The 21,551-nt window shown below is 52.1% G+C and overlaps 1 protein-coding gene and 1 long non-coding RNA gene across 4 annotated transcripts in view; both read right to left on the bottom strand.

The window, feature by feature from the left end:
- Window positions 1-21,551, bottom strand: part of TSPAN33 (tetraspanin 33) — a 39,972-nt gene that overhangs the window by 13,311 nt on the left and 5,110 nt on the right. The window lies entirely within an intron of this gene.
- On the bottom strand, window positions 10,920-13,139 carry LOC127043205 (uncharacterized). The gene is made up of 2 exons (XR_007772169.1): window positions 12,492-13,139; window positions 10,920-11,516 (listed from the first exon to the last, which is right to left on the bottom strand). It is a non-coding gene; the product is annotated as an uncharacterized LOC127043205 (long non-coding RNA).

The raw sequence follows: 21,551 nt of genomic DNA, 5'->3' as shown, positions 1-21,551 counted from the left end.
CAACATTTACAACGCGCATAACTTTGCTAAACTGTTTAACCAACACACAGGTAAAAATTAACAAACAAATGACAGCAAACAAAGTGAAGATAAGGAAAAAACAAAGTGGTAAAAAAACAAAAAGTTACATAGTAACTACAAATTGGGTAAACAAATTGCCAGTCGTAATTCGGGTCAGTGACAATGCATCCTAACTGAGGCACGTTATTTAAAACAATCTTGTTCAGGGCTGCCCAGAGGATTCAGGGGGCCTGGGGCAAAGCAATTTCGGGGGCCTCTTCCATAAAAAAAAGTTGCAATACTATAAAATACTAGTCACAACATATTAATATATAAAAAAGGCCTCAGTGGTAGCGTTACTACTCCAAATTTCTCTTCTACTTCTCACATATACTGCACTGTGGGGCACATTATCACAATTCCTATCCCAGTATTTCAAAACACTTAGCCTACTACTACTACTAATGATACAGATAGTAACTGTAATTGCCCTAATAAAAGTGGGTTGCTATCTGCGGTACCACAAGGGCCAAACTACAACAACAGATTGGAAAAGAATTGTTATGCTTGGATATAAAGTGCTGCTGTATGTATACATACATACTATACATGTATGTCCATATACACTACAAAGATATACACTATATCCATATTACTAATATATACTAATGATTTGGGAGTGCCCCTAAGACTCAATTATAAAACTGCATTCCTTAGTCGAGGGCCCGGGCCTAATATTCCCAGGCCCACAATAAGGGACTAAAATTAATTGAATAATAAAATCTGTCTATCAGTCGTACGAGGGAATGTGCAGAGTGAATGACAAGTGGGGCATGAGTGTATGGATGGTAAAAGGAGGTAACCATATAACAGTGTTTAGCCCACTGGGTTATCTTTAGTCCATGAATTATGCTTTTCCGGGACGACGGGTAAACATCCTTCCCATAAAAAGACAAAAAGTGGGGGCATGTAGTAAGATGAGGCCCTGAAACATAAACTCTTGTGTCAGAGGCCCAGTCTGAGGCCTGACGCCTGAACCAAAGTACTTCCAGGCATTGCTAAGCAAAAGCTGGGCTGTGAGCCAGAGGCAGGCCTCACTCACAGAAGTTGGTGAGAAGAGGGTTGCTAGAAGCAGATACATCCACACGTAAGTGCGATTGCTCTTTATAAATATATCAGAGGGATAAATATTAGGGAGGGAGAGGAATTATTTAAGCTTAGTACCAACGTGGACACAAGAACAAATGGATATAAGCTGGACACTAGGAAGTTTAGACTTGAAATTAGATGAAGGTTTCTAACCATTAGAGGAGTGAAGTTCTGGAACAGCCTTCCAAGGGGAGTAGTGGGGGCAAAAGACATATCCAGCTTTAAGACTAATCTTGGTAAGTTTATGGAGGGGATGGTATGATGGGATAGCCTAATTTTGGCAATTAATTTGGCAACTGATCTTTGATTATCAGCAGGTAAGTATGCCCAGTGGTCTGTGATGGGATGTTAGATGGGGTGGGATCTGAGTTACTACAGAGAATTCTTTCCTGGGTGCTGGCAGGTGAGTCTTGCCCACATGCTCAGGGTCTAGCTGATCGCCATATTTGGGGTCGGGAAGGAATTTTCCTCCAGGGCAGATTGGCAGAGGCCCTGGAGGTTTTTCGTCTTCCTCTGCAGCATGGGGCACGGGTCACTTGCTGGAGGATTCTCTGCAGCTTGAGGTCTTCAAACTACGATTTGAGGACTTCAGTAACTCAGACATAGGTTAGGGGTTTGTTACAGGAGTGGGTGGGTGAGATTCTGTGGCCTGCATTGTGCAGGTAGTCACACTAGATGACCATAAAGGTCCCTTCTGACCTTAAAGTCTATGAGTCTATAAGAGGAACTTGTGCCAAGATGACACAGAGATAACAAGGAGCAGGCAGGTGCATCTTAAAGGCAGGGTCGAAAGGACAGCATGATGGAGAGATCTGTTTGAAACAACATGATCAAAGGGGAGACAGCCCCCCAATGAGCCAAGGGGCTGTACCTCAATACGTCAGCAGGGATGAGTAACCTGTCCTGTAACTGTATAAAACTAGGTCCCACAGTGCGCATCTTTGTCTGGCCTACGGGGCAGTGGAGGGTCCCGAAACTGACTGAGCCGCTCCATTGCCAGGGGGCACAAATTCGTAGTACGTCTTGTAGAGTCTATAGGAAACTATTACTGTGCTTCATTTGACAATAAACCTGGCTCGGGTTCCTTTGTACCTTACTAGAGTCTGTGGTCATTGGGGGCTTTCTCAGGGTTTGCTGTGTCAGTGACCTGCGCAGAGCCGCGGCAGCGCACAGAGGGAACACGCACGCAGCCGACTGTTATCATCGTCGAACAAGAGCAGAGCACCACACCGGTAGCTGCTGACAACAAATATTACTATATAAACGGGGGTCGAACAGGAAATTGGGATCATGCTTGCTGTGTGTGTGACAAGAACCGGGGGAGAGAGTGACGGGAAAGCCCTCTAACACTAAGCAGTATGGATAGGGCCCATGGACTCTCTACCCACAGCCGCTATTAGTCTGCTGGGTGGCCTTGAATGAGTCACTTTATGCCTCAGTTTCCCCAGTAGGTGGACGGCAAGGACTGGATGGACACTACAGAACTCACTCCCCTCTCACACTGACGGGGTATCCAAGCAGGGCTGGGGACAGTACACTGGAGAAGCATCATCTCCTTCTCTGCAGGCAGGGACTTCACTCTGCAAGGCCATCAGCCAGCCCCTTTCACCAACTCTGGATTCCCACCTACCCATGGAATCAACACCTGGAGTGATGCTTTGCAGCCAAGCCATGTGTGTGTGTGTGGGGTGGGTGCCATATACTTTCCAGGTTCACATACACAGCCGCACACACCTTCCCCATCCCACTCAGGGACACCACGCCTGGCTGGCTGAATAAAGCAGCTGCATTTCAAGCAACGCTGCTCTCCCACAGCTCTGTTCATCCTGGAACAGCCAACCGCCATAGCCAGAAGCTAGGCGGTAGGAGTGGATTCTTTCTGTTCCACAGGCAGGCTGATCCGCAGACCCTACAGTCCCCTTGCCTACTGCTCTGTAAAAGGCTTCCTGATGCTTTGCACTGGTAGCCGAGTATCAATGCCCAGGGGAAGAGGTCATCTGATCAGGGCCAGCTTTAGGAAGTGCGGGGCCCAATTCGAACATTTTCGGCGGGGCCCTGGCAGAGATGACTTAAAAAAAAAAGTGGAAAAAAAAGCCTCTCATTTCTTTCATGTATTATTTACTTTCCGTAACTATATAAATAATAAAATTATATATTATGTACATTGCATCATATATGCTGTAGATTGGTTATTAATGACTGCCGTTTCACATGTGTGGGTCCCAGCTGCTCCCTGCCCCCCTCATTGAAGCAGGTGTGCAGGGTTACTGCCCTGGGAACTGCAGGGCACAAGTGGACATGGGGCTGGCTGGAGGCAGGGTCTGGCTGCAGGCAGGGCAAAGGGTGCGGGGCTGGCTGGAGACAGGGGAGTGTGGGGCAGGCTGGCTTCAGGCAGGGCCGCGGGGGGATGCAGCAGGGGTTGGCAGGGCTGGAGACAGAGGAGTGTGACTGGCTGGCTTCAGGCAGGGGGGTGCAGCAGGGGTTGGCTGGAAACAGGGCAGGGTGTGCAGGGCTGGTGCGGGCAGCAGTGTGTGTGGGGCTGGCTGGCTTTGGGCAGGGCCACGGGTGTGTGGCAGGGGTTGACTGGAGACAGGGCAGGGGGTTTGACAGGGACTGGCTGTGGGCATGGGGTGCAGAGCTGGCTGCAGGCAGGGCAGGGGGTGCAGCAGAGGCAGCTGGAGCCCCTGCCCTTTAAATAGCCCCCAAGCTCCCTGCTATCCCAGGGCTTTGGGGGCTATTTAAAGGGCATGGGGCTCCCCAGCTTCTACCCTGCCCTGGACCTTTAAATAGCCGCGGGAGCCCTGGGGAATGCATGGGGGTGGCAGGGTTCTGACGGCTATTTAAAGGACCGAGGTGGCAGAGGCAGCTGGAGCCCCTCACTACCCCAGGGCTCTGGAGGCTATTTAAAGGCCCTGAGCTCCAGCCGGGAGAGAAGGGCCATGGGGCTTGCCGCGCTCCGGCTGGGGCTCCAGCCGGGGCCGCGAGGCTTGCCGCGCTCCCGCCTGCACTTCGCTCAAGGGAGCGGGACCACGGAAGACCCCTGAGCAGATCGCAGCCAGGGACCCGGGGTAAGTTTAAAAAAAAAAGTGTCTAAGGCGCGGGGCCCGATTCCTGGGAATCGGGCGAATCGGCCTAAAGCCGGCCCTGCATCTGATTCCTGCATCTAACCAGACTCCTAGCGAGGCAGGAGTAAACCCAGCGGGGAAGCTGGCGCCAGCCACAGGAGGTAAAGGGAAAGCGGGCAGCAGGCAGGTGGCTTGCCACCAAGCCTGGCCCCCTCCAGCCCCCGGGGGAGGAGCCTTGTTAAAACTGGTTACCAAGAGGCCTTCACTAGCACTAGCCTGCTTTTTGTCGATGGAGGAAACTGAGGCTCAGAGGTGAAGCCGCTGGCCCGCGACCGGTGCTGCGAATAGAGCCCAGTGCTCTGTCCTCCAGACCGCGCAGCCTCTGCTAGCCACTTCCTTCGCTGGGCCTCGCATGGTACGTCCACACTGCTGTTAAAAACCCATGGCCAGCTGGCTTGGGCTAAGGCACTGTTTAGCCATCTGGGTTTGGTCCAGAGTCTGGGCTCTAGGACCCTGCAAGGTGGAAGGGTTGAGCCTCCACACAGCAACTCAACTGCCCCTTAGCTTGGATCAGCTGGCACAGGGCAGACCTACCCCCTGCCGGCTGGAAGGTAACAGAGTCCCTCAAGGCTTCCTCTCGGGCTGGATTCTCTGTTTTGGCCTCTCATTACAGGAGGCACCAATGACAAGGCCGAGTTCCAGGGTCAGATTCCTTCTTTCCTAACCCTGAGGGACATCCTGACCAGACCAGGACAGGGAGAGGGACCCCCGCCCCAGAGGGCATCGTCACCTCTGCTGGGTACCGTGAATCGCGAACACCTGCGGGGATGAAACGGGATCGAACTTTAACAGCAGCATCTCAACTGACTTCGTCTCTGTTCTCCAGGACGGTTACCACCATCTGAGATACCATCAAAGAAACCGTCTAACAAGGAGGTTTTCCGTCAAACTCTCGGCAGCTCAAGGGGAAGGGAACAAGGGAGGATGTTAAAACGAAGCCTGACTCAACACTTCACATTTCAAAAGCTTTAGCTGGTTTTCCTTCTTTTCTTTACCTTTCCTAAATCCAATAGTTTTTACAAGGTGCGTTTGCCATGGCGCTAGGCCGGCTGAGGGCTCAGCACAGCGAGCCTTGTTTAACGATGGACAGCGACTGGATAACCCCTTTATTCCCTCTACATTAATACAACACCCCTCCAGGGCCTTTTGCCCAGCTCCCAAGAGCCACGCTTCGCTGCAGGGCCTGCGCAGACCACAGCTGTCCTTTCCCGGAGCCCAGAGGGTGAAGGCAGATGGAGGCCGGTGAATTCAGGCAGTTTCTCTTGCGTTTGTGGGCCTTGCATCTCTGCCCCGATAAGACATGCTGCTCGCTGGTCCCCCACAGCTCTGAACTCAGGGACTGGGAGCAGGGTGGCTTACAGACAAGTCTATCAGGACCACAAAGGCGGCCCTGGCTGGGGAAGGAGAGTCAAGCCAGAGGCTCTCCCCACTTTGGCTTCCAGCCTTCTCCCTTCACACAGCAGCTTACGCACGTCCCCTCCTGCCCGTTCTCCTAGGCAGAAAGCAGCTTGGTCTCCCCGGAGGACAGGGCCACTCCTACGCAGGCAGGGAGGCCTCTTATCCCGCAGAGCAGGTGCAGGGGAAGCGGCCCATCCCTTGCCTGGCTAACGGGTCTCATTCTGACTTGGAGGGGCCAGGAGCAGTCCAGTCTCCACTGTCCCCTCGTGGCTGAAAGCAGAGCACAGCTGCCCCCTCTGTGCCCTGGCTTGGGTAAGGGGTGCAAGGAGAGCCCCCAGGCAGCTAACCGCCTGTTAAGGCCCCTCATGTGGAGCGCACTAGCCAGGCTCACCGAGCCGAGACACGAGAGATGCCAAGCGCACGGAGCCGATGCTTGGAAACGGAGGCACTTGTCCTTCAAACACCACAAAGCAAGGGATGGGAGACATGCCTCGCCCTGCCCAGCCCTGGCTGCCACGGGGAGAGGGGAAGATGGACACCGGGCCACACCCTGCGGTGACTCAGGCTTCCCACGAGGACCTCGGCACCGGGGACCTCTCCTGACGGAAGGGAGGCTGCAGGCAGGGGTGGGAGGCGATGTGACGGCTGTTCAGCCTGAAGGAGCCCTGGGCACCAGCCTCAGAAACAGAGATTGCCACAAGACGGCTGACAGGGAAACGCCAACTCTTGGGAGGAGTTGGGCAGGGGGGTCAGCTCCCTGCCTCCCTCACCCACGGCTATAGCACTGGGGGCTGGAAAAGGGGAGAAATCTCCCAGGCTGTCCAGTCAGCTCCTCAACCTGAAGCAGCTCTCCCAAATAGCGTAGGGCCAGGCCGTGCCCTGCACAGTGACCCATTCCCCAGGCCATCCAGGGATGGGAGATCCACATGCCCACCACCCCAGCAGGGACCAGCCACTTACTCGGATAGGCCGACGCCCGCACTGGCCTGGCATGCCCAGAGGGTGCGGAGAGGATGTTCTCCCTGCCCCCACGGCACCCAAGTTCATGGCCCGTGCGCCCACTGGGCCTTGCACAAAACGTCACCTTAGCCTTTACCTGGAGGAGCAGAGGGAAATCGCAGCTTCCGCGACTCCCTCCAGAGACGGAGTCAGTCCACCCCCTTCCAGCACCTCTCACCACTCCAAAGACACTGCGGGGTTTGGAAAAGCACCAGAGCCAGACATGGGACACATCATGTCTTCTCTGCCTCACCAGCCTGGATGGAGGAGGCTCCTGCTAGCCTCGGCAGGAGTCAAGGCCTCAGGACAGAGAGGAGGGGAGACCTACATCATAACAGCAGCTCCTGTGGCCGCCCCCCGCCAGGCCCGGGCACCTGCGTCCCTTCACTGGGGCCATTTTAGTGGCTAGAGCAAACCAGTTGATGGAAAATTGCTCACTCACTCCTGAAATCATGAGGTTACCCTCTGCCCCACCTGCTCAAGCAGTGACCATCCCTCCCTCTGGGGCTGGTCGCATCTCTGCCCCATCTACCCACCCACAGCTGTGGCATCTCCCCATCCTCCACTTACCTGGGCTCACTTCACCTGCATGGCTGGAGGGGCAGCAGCCCCTTCTTTCCTGCAGGAGGTGCTGGGCGCATCACCAAACTGCCCAAGTCCCTAGCAGAGGTCTCCTGGTGGCCATAACAATCCCACCCAGCCCTGACAGGGCGCAGAACCAGTCTGCTGCCACTGCACAGCAATGGCTCCCCTGCCTTGTACCTGGGCTGGGGAGCGGCAGTCTCAGAGCAGGTATCCCTGGCTCCTTGTCCAGCTGGTCCATAGCAGGCCCAGCCCCAGGCACACAGAAGGGAGTTCACTCTCTGGTTTATACTGTGCTGTTAGCATTTCACCGGAGGCCGGGCTGGGCTCAAGGCCAAAGCTGCTCTCTGCATCACATAGGGTATCTCTACACTACGAAATTAGGTCGAATTTACAGAAGTCAATTTTTTAGAAATCGATTTTACAGTCAATTGTGTGTGTCCCCACTTAAGACCACTAAGTTGGCAGACTGCGTCCACAGCATCAAGGCTAGTGTCGACTTTCGGAGCACTGCACTGTGGGTAGCTGTTCCACAGTTCCTGCCGCCCATTGGAATTCTGGGTTGAGCTCCCAATGCCTGATGTGGCAAAAACATTGTCGCAGGTGGTTCTGGGTAAATGTCATCAGGTCCCCCCCCAATGAAAGCACCGACAATAAATTGTTTCTCGCCTTTTTTCCTGGGTTACCTGTGCAGATGCCATACCACGGCAAGCATGGAGCCTGCTCAGCTCACCGTCACCGTACATCTGCTGTGCTGGCAGATGTGGGACTGCGTTGCTAGACAGCAGCAGCTCATTGCCTTTTGGCAGCGACGGTGCATTATGACTGGTAGCCATTGTTGTCGTCGTCTCCTGGGTGCTCTTTTAGCAGACTTCGGGGAGGTCAGTCAGGGGCGCCTGGATACAATGGGAGACGACAATGGCCAGCAGTCGTACTTCACCGTCTGCTGCCAGCCTAAGATGTACAAGAGAGATGGAGTGGATCAAAACAATAGAGACCAGATTTGTTTTGTATTCATTTGCCTCATCTCCCCCCCACCCCCATGAATAATGGGGAGAGGGATAGCTCAGTGGTTTGAGCACTGGGTTGCTAAACCCAGGGTTGAGTGTTCAATCCTTGAAGGGGCCAGTTTGTGTGACAACCCTGTAAGCCATGTTGTCAATCACCCCTCCCTCCATCAGAGCAACAGCAGACAATTGTTTTGCACCTTTTTTCAGTGCAGACACCATAGCACAGCAAGCATGGAGACTGCTCAGGTCACCACCACAATTATGAGCACTGTAAACACCACACACCTTATCCTGCAGTATATGCAGAACCAGAATCTGCAAAAGCAAAACCAGGAGAGGCAGTGCAGTGACAAGAGTGATGAGGACATGGACACAGACTTCTCTCAAAGTACGGGCCCCGGCAATGTGCACATCATAGTGTTAATGGGGCAGGATCATGCCGTAGAATGCTGATTCTGGGCCCGGGAAACAAGCACAGAGTGGTGGGACCGCATAGTGTTGCAGGTCTGGGACGATTCCCAGTGGCTGCAAAACTTTCGTATGCGTAAGGGCACTTTCATGGAACTTTGTGACTTGCTTTCCCCTGGCCTGAAGCACAAGAATACCAAGATGAGGGCAGCCCTCACAGTTCACAAGTGAGTGGAGATTGCAAGTTTCCAGAGGGCTATGCCAAACAGCTACCGGTCAGTCAGGAATCAATTTAGAGTGGGTAAGTCTACTGTGCAGGCTGCTGTGATCCAAGCAGCCAATGCAATCAAAGAGCTGCTGCTATCAAGGGTAGTGACTCTGGGAAATGTGCAGGTCATAATGGATGGCTTTGTTGCAATGGGATTCCCTAAGCGTGGTGGGGTGATAGAACCCATATCCCTATCTTGTCAGCAGAGCACCATGCCAGCGAGTACATAAACCGTAAGGGGTAGTTTTCAATGGTGCTGCAAGCACTGGTGGATCACAAGGGACGTTTCACCAACATCAACGTGAGATGGCCAAGAAAGGTACACAACGCTCACATCTTCAGGAACTCTGGTCTGTTTCAAAAGCTGCAGCAAGGGACTTTCTTCCCAGACCAGAAAGTAACCATTGGGGATGTTGAAATGCCTGTAGTTATCCTTGGGGACCCAGCCTACCCCTTGATGCCACGGCTCATGAAGCCGTACACAGGCAGCCTGGACAGTAGTCAGGAGCAGTTCAACTACAGGCTGAGCAAGTGCAGAATGGTGGTAGAATGTGCATTTGGACATTTAAAGGCGCGCTGGCGCACATTACTGACTTGCTCAGACCTCAGCCAAACCAATGTCCCCATTGTTACTGCTGCTTGCTGTGTGCTCCACAATATCTGAGAGAGTAAGGGGAGATGTCAAACAGATAGTTAAGGGTTAATACAACAGGAGTACTTTATGTCTCTTTTGCCTGTAAAGGGTTAACAAGTTCAGTGAGCCTGGCTGTCACCTGACCAGAGGACCAATCAGGGGACAAGATACTTTCAAATCTTGAGGGAGGGAAGTTCTTGTGTGTGCTGTTAGTTTTCGGTTGTTGTTCTCTCTGGGTTCTGAGAGTGACCAGATGTGCAACCAGGTTTCTCTCCAATCTCTCTGATACAGTCTCTTATATGTCCAGAATAGTAAGTACTAGGTAGATAAGGCAAGTTAGGCTTATGTTTGTTTTCTTTATTTACAAGTGTGTATTTGGCTGGAAGGAGTTCAAATTTGTATTTTGCTGAAAGGATTTTACTTTGCACTTGTATACTTAGGCTGGGAGGGTATTCCCAGTGTCTATAGCTGAAAGACCCTGTAACATATTCCATCTTAAATTTACAAAGAGAATTTTTACCGTTTTTCCCTCTTTAATTAAAAGCTTTTCTTGTTTAAGAACCTGATTGTTTTTTTTATTCTGGTGTGAGATCCCAGGGGACGGGGTCTGGATTCACCAGGGAATTGGTGGGAAGAAAGGAGGGAAGGGGGAGAGAGAGGTTAATTTCTCTCTGTGTTAGGATTACTTTCTCTCTCAGGGAGAGTCTGGGAGGGGGAGAGAGAAGGAGGTGGGAAGGTGAATTTTCCTCTCTGTTTTAAGATTCAAGGAGTTTGAATCACACAGTGATCTTCCAGGGTAACCCAGGGAGGGGAAGCCTGGGAGAGGCAACGGTGAGGGAAAGGGTTTACTTTCCTTGTGTTAAGATCCAGGGGGTCTGGGTCTTGGGAGTCCCCGGGCAAGGTTTTGGGGGGACCAGAGTGTATCAGGCACTGGAATTCCTGGTTGGTGGCAGCGCTACAAGTACTGAGCTGGTAATTGATCTTAGAGGAATTCATGCTGGTACCCCATCGTTTGGACGCTAAGGTTCAGAGTGGGGAATCATACCATGACAGGAGACGTTTATGGTGGGGCGGGAGGTTGAGGCAAATCGCCTGGCTGCTGATTACGCGCAGCCAGACACCAGGACAGTTAGAAGAGCACAGCAGGACTCACTGCGCATCAGAGAAGCTTTGAAAACCAGTTTCATGACTGGCCAGGCTATGGTGTGAAAGTTCTGTTTGTTTCTCCTTGATGAACTCCCCCCTCCCCCCCACCGTACCTTGGTTCACTCTACTTCCCTGTAAGCTAAACACCCTTCCCTCCCTCCTTTGCTCACCACCTGCAGAGACAATGAAGTCGTCGTTGCTTCACATTCATGCATTCTTTATTAATTCATCTCACAAATAGGGGGATGACTGCCAAGGTAGCCCGGGAGGGGTGGGAGAGGAGGGAAGGACAAGGCCACATTGCACTTTAAAACCAATTGAATGCCAGCTTTCTGTTGCTTGGGCAGTCCTTTGGGGTGGAGTGGCTGGATAGCCGGAGGCCCCCCCACCGTGTTCTTGGGCATCTAGGTGAGGAGGCTGTGGAACTTGGAGAGGAAGGTGGTTGGTTACACAGGGGCTGTACCAGCAGTCTGTGCTCAAGCTGCCTTTCCTGAACCTCAACCATACGCTGGAGCATATGAGTTTGATGCTCCAGTAGCCTCAGCATTGCCTCCTGCCTTCTGTCACCAAGCTGACGCCACCTATCATCTTCAGCCCGCCACCTGTCCTCACGTTCAGATTGTGCTTTCCAGGACTCTGACATTGTCTGCCTCCATGCATTCTACTGGGCTCTTTCAGTGTGGGAGGACTGCATGAGCTCAGAGAACATTTCATCACAAATGCGTTTTTTTTCCCCCATCTTCTAATCTTCGCTAGCCTCTGGGAAGAAGATAGTGTGAGCGTTGAAACATTTGCAGCTGGCGGAGAAAAAAAAAAGGGAGAGTGGTAGTTAAAAAGACATTTTAGAGGACAATGGGTAGACTTTTTCCACAGTAAACCTTGCTGTTAACATTACATAGCACATGTCCTTTCGGTACAAGGTCGCATTTTGCCTCTTATTGAGGGTATGCCAGTTTGGTGTGAAATCTTTCAGGCAGGGCCAGGCAACAGAATTTGGCTTGCAGGCGGCCATGGTAAGACACAGTCTTTTGGCTGCTTTAACCTTCATAACATGTGGGAATGATTTCAAACAGCAGCGCCCTCATTTCCCATACCAAGCACCCATTGGGTTGGCCATTTAAAAGGAGGAGGGGCTGCGGTTTTTGGGTTAACGTGCAGCACAAACCCAACTAACTCCTCTCCCACCCCCCCAATTCTCTGCGATGACCACTTTAACCTTCCCAGCACCATGTGGCTGGTATCAGGGAAGATCCCTGCTAGGCAAATGCGAACAGCTCAGAGCCAAAGCCCCACCCCCCATTTGGCTAACTGTGGGGAGGATTTCTTTTCAGCCACTGGCAAACAGCCCAGTAGGAACGGCCACCTATGAATGTCCCCTTAATTAAATTAACATATTTCAACCAGGTTACCATGAACGATATCACTCTCCTGGGGATAACACAGAGAGATAAAGAACGGATGTTGCTTGAATGCCAGCAAACACCAGGCTTTGTCATGCAATGATACCAGATTACTTGCTACTAGCCTGGCGTGGTAAAGTGTCCTACCATGAAGGACGGAATAAGGCTGCCCTCCCTAGAAACCTTTTGCAAAGGTTTTGGGAGTACATCCAGGAGAGCTTTATGGAGATGTCCCTGGAGGATTTCCGCTCCATCTCCAGACACATTAGCAGAATTTTCCAGTAGCTGTACTGGCCACGAATGCCAGGGCAAATTAATCATTAAACACGCTTGCTTTTAAACCATGTATAATATTTACAGAGGTACACTCACCAGAGGGTCCCTTCTCTGCCTGGCAGGTCCAGGAGGCAGCCTTGGCTGGGTTCGGGGGGTACGGACTCCATGTCCAGGGTGAGAAACAGTTCCTGGCTGTCGGGAAGAATGGTTTCTCCGCTTCCTTGCTGTGAGCGATCTTCCTCGTCTCCCAAACCCGCATCCCTGTTGTGTGCTACTCCACGGATGGAGTCAAAGCACAGCGGTGGGGTAGTGGTGGCTGCACCACCTAGAACTGCAGGCAGCTCATCATAGAAGCGGCATGTCTGGGGGTCTGACCCAGAGTGACCATTTGCCCCTCTGATTTTTTGTAAAAAACAGCAAAGAGTCCTGTGGCACCTTATAGACTAACAGACATATTGGAGCACGAGCTTTCATGGGTGAATACCTACTTTGTCGGATGCACAAAAGCTCATGCTCCAATATGTCTGTTAGTCTATAAGGTGCCATAGGATTCTTTGCTGCTTTTACAGATCCAGACTAACACGGCTACCCCTCTGATACTCTGATTTTTCGTAGGCTTCATGTGGCACTGCTGTGAGTCCCTGTTATAGCCTCTGTCCTTCATGCCCTTGGAGATTTTTTCAAATGTTTGGGCATTTCGTCTTTTGGAAAGGAGTTCAGCTAGCATGGATCAGTCTCCCCATATGGTGCACCTGAGCCCTGAGAAATAGCCGACCTAGCCCTCGGGCACATGAGACTGGGCTGGACAAAGCCTGAGAGCTCACTGACTGGCCTTGTGCTCAAACCAGCAGTAACGCCAGGCGGCCCGGCTGAGCGGGTAGGAGCCAAGCACCGAGGCCCTTGGGCAATTGCGTGCAAGTGGGACAGCTTTCCTGGGAAGCCTGAGGTGGAGTTAGGAGGCTAACAGGTCCTGTAGCTTTAGAACACCGTAGAAGGACCCCCCCCACCTCACCCCAGGGGCTATTCTTTGCTGCTGCTTCCGAGAGCAACAGGGAAGTAAAAACAGCCTTCAGCATTTACATTTCAAACAGGACAGCCCCATGTTAAACCTTAATCTAGGTGTTTTAAACACCCTTTATTATCTGAGCACCATCCACGCACTCAGCCCCGTATCACGACGGACACGGTCGCTGCCCAGAGGAGCGCAGACTCTAAAAAATATCCTATCACCCCCCAGCTCTGCCATTGACACTGTGCAATCACAGGTGTAACACAACCCTGCTCCATGCCTCCATTTCCCATCCCACCCTTCTCCTGTCCTGTCCATTTAGCTTGCAAGCTCTTCAGCACAAAGACCATCGCCTACCGTAACACGGCCTCGATCTTGGTTGGGGCCACTAGGCAATTAGGAAAATAAGAAACACACACACTTTTACAGAGTCTAAATTTTGACTTAAGTCTGATCTAAAGTGCAGCTACAAGCAGAAGAGAAAAAGGGACCTTCTTCACACAGCCTCTCAGCTGTATTGGTTTTCATACACGCATTTATCCCTGTGAGCCCTGCAGAACCCAGATAGCTAGAGGAGGAAATCTGCTCTGCCTCCTATCCCAGCAAGTTTTCCCCATTTGTGCCCCTATGGCCTGTACGCGCAGAACACACACAGTTTAGATCAAGTTCTCTATTCCTTGCAATTGCCACGGAAACCCCACCTGCTCGGTATGGCGGCACCGGAGTCTGTGCTACATTAGAGAGATTTTTGCACAACTTTCTCAGCATTGCTACCACTGGTTCAGCTCCACCTGAATTAGTGTTAGTGTCATCCACACCTACTCAGTGCGGTGGTCTGCTCCCCTCCCCTCGGCTGGGCCATATATAGACACTGACAAGCCTGTAACAGCCTTAGCTTACAGACCTGAGGTCCCTTAGAAAGGCCCAGGCTTTTAGACCCAGAGGTCTTCAGTCTGATCTCTGCTGCCAATGACCTACCCAGCAGTGGTGTAGCGGGGCTGCCAGGACAGCGGCTGGAGCTGGCTTCGCACAGCACATGTTTGTATAGCACTAGGATGCAATGCAGAACGTTGGGCTATTAAATAGAAGTGAATAATCAAATCGATTGAAGCGTTAGCTAGGTTCAGACGGCAGGTTACTTGGGATCGTGCGCGAGGCAAAGAGAACAGCTGAATTTTCACACGACAGGGGAGGCAAAGGGGGGAAAGAATCAGTTGGAGACCTCCAAGTAGAAGCAGTTTCCTGATAGAAAAAAAATGCAGAGCCCCACAGTGCTTGATCATTAGAGCCCTTTACACAGACCCACAGATGCTGAGAGCTCCCTGTGCCTCAAGACTGCCACTCATTTCCTCACGCAAGTCACACTGTGGGCTGTATCTGCGACAGGCCGTTCCCCTCCCTAAAAATCCCCTATTGCCTTCATCTGCATCAGCATCCACGGGTGCTTCAGCAGCTAACCCTGCAGAGAGCAGGCCTGGGGCAGATGGGGGTTAAAACGCCGGGGAAGGCTGTCCTGCGCCTACCCCGTACCAGACACCTCCCGTAGTAGTGGAGCTACCTGAACCCAGGTCAGAAGAAATCCCAACTCCCCTGGAGTGATGCAAAGTTACACAAGGGACAAGTGACAATATTTAAATGTATGTAAATAACTCAGCCCCCGCCCCAGCCATGCACACGGTTCCTGCTTTAATGCTCCAATACAGACATGGCTGAGTGACGGATCACGGGCTCAGCTACCCAGCCTGAACTGCAGATGCTTCTGCCAGCCTGCTGCGGTGCGACCATGCCCGGGCGCCCTTTATCTTCCATTCTCTTTCCTCGCCGGCCACCTCTAGCCAAACCCGCTGACAAAGCAACAAGGCTCGGAGGCCCTGATGGCCCTTGCTGACCTCAGTGCAGGAACCCACGTACGTCTCCAGCCCCAGATGGGCCCACAGGCCATGAGAGGGATAAGCCATGAGACACCAGGTGCTGGCACAGGAGTCATAGGGCGGATCACACCCAGGGCCAGTGAAGTGAATGGAGCTAATGGCAGCAACTCGGAGGCACTTCACGAACTCTCCTAGGGGAGACAAGCGAGGTGGGGTGCGCAGGCAGCTAGTGGCACAGTCCCCTCCGCTTCCCCCCAGGGCCGCCCGGGGGGAGACAAGTGGGGCAATTTGCCCCAGGCCCCCCGCGAGCCCTGGCCTGGCGGCGGTGCGGGTCTTCTGCAGCATTTCTGCAGCAGGGGGCTCTTCAGTGCTGCCGAAGACCCAGACTGCCGCCGGGTTAGTACAAGCACCGCAGCTCCCCCTGCTTTGCCCCAGGCCCCCTGAATCCTCTGGGTGACCCTGCTTCCTCCAAAGTCAGCAGGGTCTGACGCCCAGGTGCACTGCATGCACCAAAAGGCTCCCAGCTAAGAATCAGCGATGGCCTGACTGCATCCTTGAAGACCATGGGATGGGGCCCTGCTCCCCTTGGGAGACCTCCAAAGGGGCACAGCAGCCCCAGGCTGGAGTCTCTTGGCCAAAGAGGAGCGGGCAGGAGAGAAACGCAAGAGCTGAAAAGGAAAATGGCCCACACGGCGTGAGTTTAGAGCTGTCCCCGCTCTAGTGGCTGAAAGGAACCGGTACCTGTTTAGAGAGAGAGAGAGAGAGAGAGAGTGTGGTCAGGCAGAGCCCTATCCCCAACGGGACTTGACCTCTTCCCTAGGGGATGGAGCTATGAGCATCTCCAGGCCTAGCAGGGAGCTTGGAAAGGCCGGAAAAACAGCCAGAGTGAGGCCAGGACAGCATCCAAGCTGCAGCAGGAATTCCAGCTGCAGTTTCATTTCATCCTGTATGAAACAAGATTTTCTTTTTCCAGTAGCACTCTCTCTTTGTCCCACTCAGACCAATTTTACCCCCCAGGGCATTGCGTTTTACACTACGTGCTCCCTGGCTCACTAGTGCTGGCACGCTGCACGCCCGCCTCACGCTCGGAGCACATCCAGGATGCAATGCTCTCAGACCAAAGGAACCCTGGCACCGCCTGAGGGCCCAGCACCTCTGTGGGGCACCCCTTCCCTCCCCCACTGCACCCGTGAACACCACAACCCAGCTCCAGAACCCGGGTGCAGGCTGCTGCAGCTGCTGGGGAATATCAGGCAGCCCCGACACACAGAGCGTTTATAAACCGGAGAGAAGACAAAAACACAAGGAACTAGTCTGGAGGTGGTGGAAGGGAAGCAGCAGGCAAACACGCATGCCAGGGCTTTTCAGAAGGCAGCCAGAGCGATTCAGCCCGCACAATGGCTCTCAGAAGAGGAAAGATCTGTGCTGGGGAGACAAATCCAACAGCAGCCTTCGCACAGCAGGAGAAAGAGAACATTGTGGTGTGAGCGCTCGGGGCAGTCCATGCTTTCGATTTTAAAGCGACACCACCTAAATACGAGTCCTTCCACAAGGTGTCCTTCCCTTGGCTAGATTATTAAAACAACATTTTAGCAAAGCCTGATTTACTTTGCTAGGGGCGTTTCATGCCATATTCAGCATTAAACTAGACCAAACCAGGTCAGTTTCATTGTATAGGCTGCATTCTCTAGCTGCCTGCTCTTGTGCGGGTGCACGCCTTTAACACTCTCATGCATTTCCTCCTCATTTCATGAGAGCTTTTATACTTATAATGAATCAAATCCATCCCCATGGATACCTAATGCACGGTCTCCTGTGTGTCACTTTACCTCCACTATGCTCAAGAGAGACACAGGGCGGATGAGGGAAACATCTTTTACTGCACCAACTTTTGTCAGCGAGACAGACAAGCATTCGTGCTTACGGAACACTGCAAACATCCGATGAAGTGGGTGTGAGCCCACAAAAGCTTATGCCCAAATAAATCTGTTAGTCTCTAAGGTGCCACGAGTACTCCTTGTTCTTTTGGCAAACAAAGAGGGGCTTAAGGGATATATAGACATCATATGCTGGTCTTCTGCAGGGACTGAAATTCACCCAGCATTTTTTGGTAAAATCCTTTACAAGATTTTAATGTGCTGGGCATTATGCTACTGACAGCCCCCTTTGCCATCTCCCCCCTAAAACCACCGTTCTATTTCCTAAAGCGTCTCCTTAGCATGGCGGTTCTCAGACTGGGGTCCGCGGGCCCCTGGGAGTCCATGAGGGTACACCAAGGGGTCTGCGAGTCACGTCCGGCTCCAGGGGGGCCATAAGTCATGTCCGAAGCTGCCGGCCCCACTGATCAACTCCTTCTCCCTCCCAGGGCCTCCTGCATGCTGCAGAACAGCTGTTCCAGGGTGTGCAGGAGGTGCTGAAAGGGAGTGGGAGGAGTGGGATGGGGCAAGCTTGGGGGAGGAGGCGGGAAGAGGAGGGTCAGGGGTGGAGAAAGTGCAGGAGGTGGAGTGGGGGAGGGGCCTTGGGGAAGAGGTGGAGTGGTGGCAGGGTCTGGAGCCAAGCGGGGGTTGAACACCCCCAGGGAAAATTAGAAGTCAGGTTGGGGGTCCACGAAAAATTTTAAATCAAAATGGAGGTCCTCAGGTTAGTAAAGTTTGAGAACTGCTGCCTTAGAGGATTCGTTTTCTTTGCCAATATTTTGAACAGACTGAAATTACAGGGGTTACAAAGACGTCTTCCATGGAGGCAGTAATGTAAGTTACATGTGCAGCCTCTTTCCAGTGCTTAAAGTCATCCCAAAAGAGCGGGGGAACTTGTTATCATCCGGGAGCAGCAGCTTCGGTAAAGCCAGTGCTGAATGTGGGCTATTCAGCAACACGGCTCTATCTGTAATTATTTTTAGGGGACAGGCATGCCCCACTGCCCCCACCTGCAATCAGGAGAGCCGTGGTACTGTCAGCCGACCCGGGGTTTAAAATTCTGAAAAGCCACCTTCTGACAGTGTGCCATGGGGAAGTTTATCTAAAGAAAAATAAGTCAGTGGCTGAGATTGTCAAGCAAGCTAGTGATTTTGGAGGATTGGGAAGTTTAAGACACCTGAGGACACGTCTGTAATCTCAGCCCCACTTATGTTAAACACACTAAAATTAGCTGCGTGGATGCTGCAGCTTCAGCGGAGACTAAGGTTAGCCACTGAACTAAGCCTAAGGGGTTGGTGGGCTTGAACTTGGGCAGCTCAGGAGTCTCTGCTGGAGCTCCAACATCCACACGGCTATTTCGAACCCCAGAAACGTGCGTCTGCTTAGCTGGGCCAGGTAGCTCGCTGCGAGCTGCAGCATAAACATTCCTTTACAGAGGAAAGTGCTGGGAAAAATCAAGTCCCTTTAGGAAGTTAGGAGTTGGCCGTGCAGACAGACATCGAGGACACCAAGGTAAACGTTTTCGAAAGTGACTTGTATGATTTTGCTTCTCCTCTCTACCCTGCTTCCCCCCAAATCTATGGATGTTATTCGCCAGTAAAGGGGGCAGGGGTGTGAGACACAAAAACCAAACCCCACAGTTTAGACATGCCTTAACACCCCCTCAGACAACGTTTGTGTATGGTGCCTGCCTATTTCTGCAAGTCTGTTTTGTCCAGTAAAGTTCGTAAGCTCCTGGGTATCTTTCTAGGTGTCTGTACAGCCCCAAGGACTCTGACGTGCTAACGCACTGGAAAAATGGAATCCCAAGGTGGACATCTAGGATCGCAGGAAACAATAGACAATTAAACATTCAGAGCATTTGGGGAGAAAGTTTTTGTTGGTTGCAATATACAAAAATACAGCCACTCTGTAGAGTTCGGGTGGTTCTTTCTTTTATATGAAGCCTCAGCCGCTGGATGAGATAATTTCACACACTTCTCCATCTCCTGCCCGCCCGCCCAGGGATGCATGGACCACAGAGTATGTCTACACTGTAAAGAAAAAAAAACCCCACAGCGACTCAGACCAGGTCAACTGACTCAGGTTTGCAGGGCTAAAAAGGCAGAGTAGAGATTTGGGCTCAGGCTGGAGCCTGGGATCGGAGACTTTCTACTCTCGCAAGGTTTCTCAGCCCGGGCTCCAGTGCAAGCCCCAACTTCTACATTGCTGTTTTAGCCCTGAAGCCTGAGCCCTGTGAGGCCAAGTCAGGAGATTCGCTTCCGCTGATCTTTTATTGCGGTGTAGACAGACCTACTGTGACCTGCTCAGAAAGCAATACCCAAAGGCAGGTCACAGGAGCTGAAGTCCATAGGAGCTGGGGGCACCGTCTGGGAATCAGTCCCTAACTTCTCCCCTTACTGCTGTAACTCGGCACTAAGCCAGGGTCAATCCTTTGCATGCAATTTTCTCGCCTGGGTTTGCTCTTCCAAGCACCTAAATCTGCAAGGCAGATGGTGACTGATTAGCTACACAAATCAGACATCAGGAGTGGTAACATACAAAAGCCAGAAGGTGAACACTTCAACCTCCCTGGACATTCTATAAGGCCACGTCTACACTACAGCATAAAATCGAAATTAAAACCGGTTTTATAAGACTGGTTTTATAAAATCAATTTTACGCGTCCACACTAGGGCACATTAATTCGGTGGTGTGCGTCCATGGTCCTAGGCTACCATCGATTTCCAAAGCGGTGCACTCTGGGTAGCTCAGTAAAAGAATGAGACCAATAACTTCGATTTCCGTCCACACTAACCCTAAATCGATATAGTAATATCGATTTTAGGGTTACTGCCCTCGTTGGGGAGGAGTACAGAAATCGATTTTAAGAGCCCTTAAAATAGATTTAAAGTGCCTTGTAGTGTGGACGGGTACAGCGTTAAATCGATTTAACACTGTAGTGTGGACCAGGCCTAACAGATTGAAAAGTCACTTTTCTTGAACAAAAAACCTTCAGAAACAGACGTCAGAGAAACTGCAGAACTAAAATTCGTTTGCAAATTTAACACCATTAATCTGGACTTGAATAGGGGCTGGGAGTGGCTGGCTCATTACAAAAGCAGCTTTGCCTCTCCTGGAATTGACACCTCCTCATCTATTATTGGGAGTGGACTACATCCACCCTGATCGAATTGGCCCTGTCAGCACTGGTTCTCCACTTGTGAGGTAATTCCCTTCTCTTCATGTGTCATTGTATAATGCCTGCAGCTGTAGTTTTCACTCCATGCATCTGAAGAAGTGGGTGTTTTATCCATGAAAACTTATGCCCAAATAAATTTGTTAGTCTTTAAGGTACCACCGGACTCCTTGTTGTTCTTGTGGATATAGACTAACACGGCTACCCTCGATACTCTGCTCTCAGCAGAGTGACATCTCTACACACAGGACTTGGCGTGGGTTGGGGGCAAAAGAAACTGGGAATTTTTCCTATTTAACACAGGCCCCTAAGTTTTACAAACTCCATCCAAGCAGGGGCGGCTCCAGGCCCCAGCACGCCAAGTGTGTGTTTGGGGCAGCAAGCCACAGGGAGCGCTCTGCCGGCGCCGCGAGGGTGGCAGGCAGGCTGCCCTTGGCAGATTGCCTGCGGAGGGTCTGCTGGTCCAGCAGTTACGGTGGACCTCCCGCAGGCACGCCTACAGGAGGTCCACCGAAGCCGCAGGACCAGCGAACCCTCTACAGGCAAACCGCCGAAGGCAGCCTGCTTACCGTGCTTGGGGCATCAAAAACCCTAGAGCCGCCCCTGCATCCAAGTCCCCGCACCTCCCCGCAATATCCGGAAGATTCTGCAGCTAGATTCTGCAAGGGGAATTCTATACAGATGCTTCCCTCTCCTGCTTCTGCCTTTCTTTAACTGCATTCAGCTGGCAGCACTTCCCCAACGGGGTCTGGTCACAAGACAGCGGGTCCTTCTTCCTCAAACTGCCAGTAGTGCCTGGATGGGACTGCAATGGGGGTGGGGGGCCCAGGACTGGGCAGGAATTGTGTGTGCGGCTGGGGGTAAACCAGAACTCAGCTGCATTAATATTCACTGCACCACAAGTAAAGCTCCTTCCCGTGGAAGTTAAAATCAAAGCCACCCAGTCAGTGTCTCTTATTACAAAGTCAGCGAAAAGCGAGTCACACCCGTGGGAATCACCCCATTCCCAGCACGTTCCTCCAGGGGCCCTGTCTCTTCCCCGAGCTCATTACGCTCCTCTGCTCAGCTGCCAGCGCTGCTCATTAGCTATATAAAGTGCTGTAATCTGCATCCCGAGGCTGGGGCGCACCCTCTCCGTTGGGCGGCCAGAGGGATTATAATTCAATTAGCGGCCCAGCAGGG

Source organism: Gopherus flavomarginatus, chromosome 1, assembly GCF_025201925.1.
Source record: "Gopherus flavomarginatus isolate rGopFla2 chromosome 1, rGopFla2.mat.asm, whole genome shotgun sequence".
NCBI lineage: Eukaryota > Metazoa > Chordata > Testudines > Testudinidae > Gopherus > Gopherus flavomarginatus.
The sequence above is the reverse complement of the archived record's forward strand: the minus strand, read 5'-3'. Positions and strand labels throughout refer to the sequence as shown.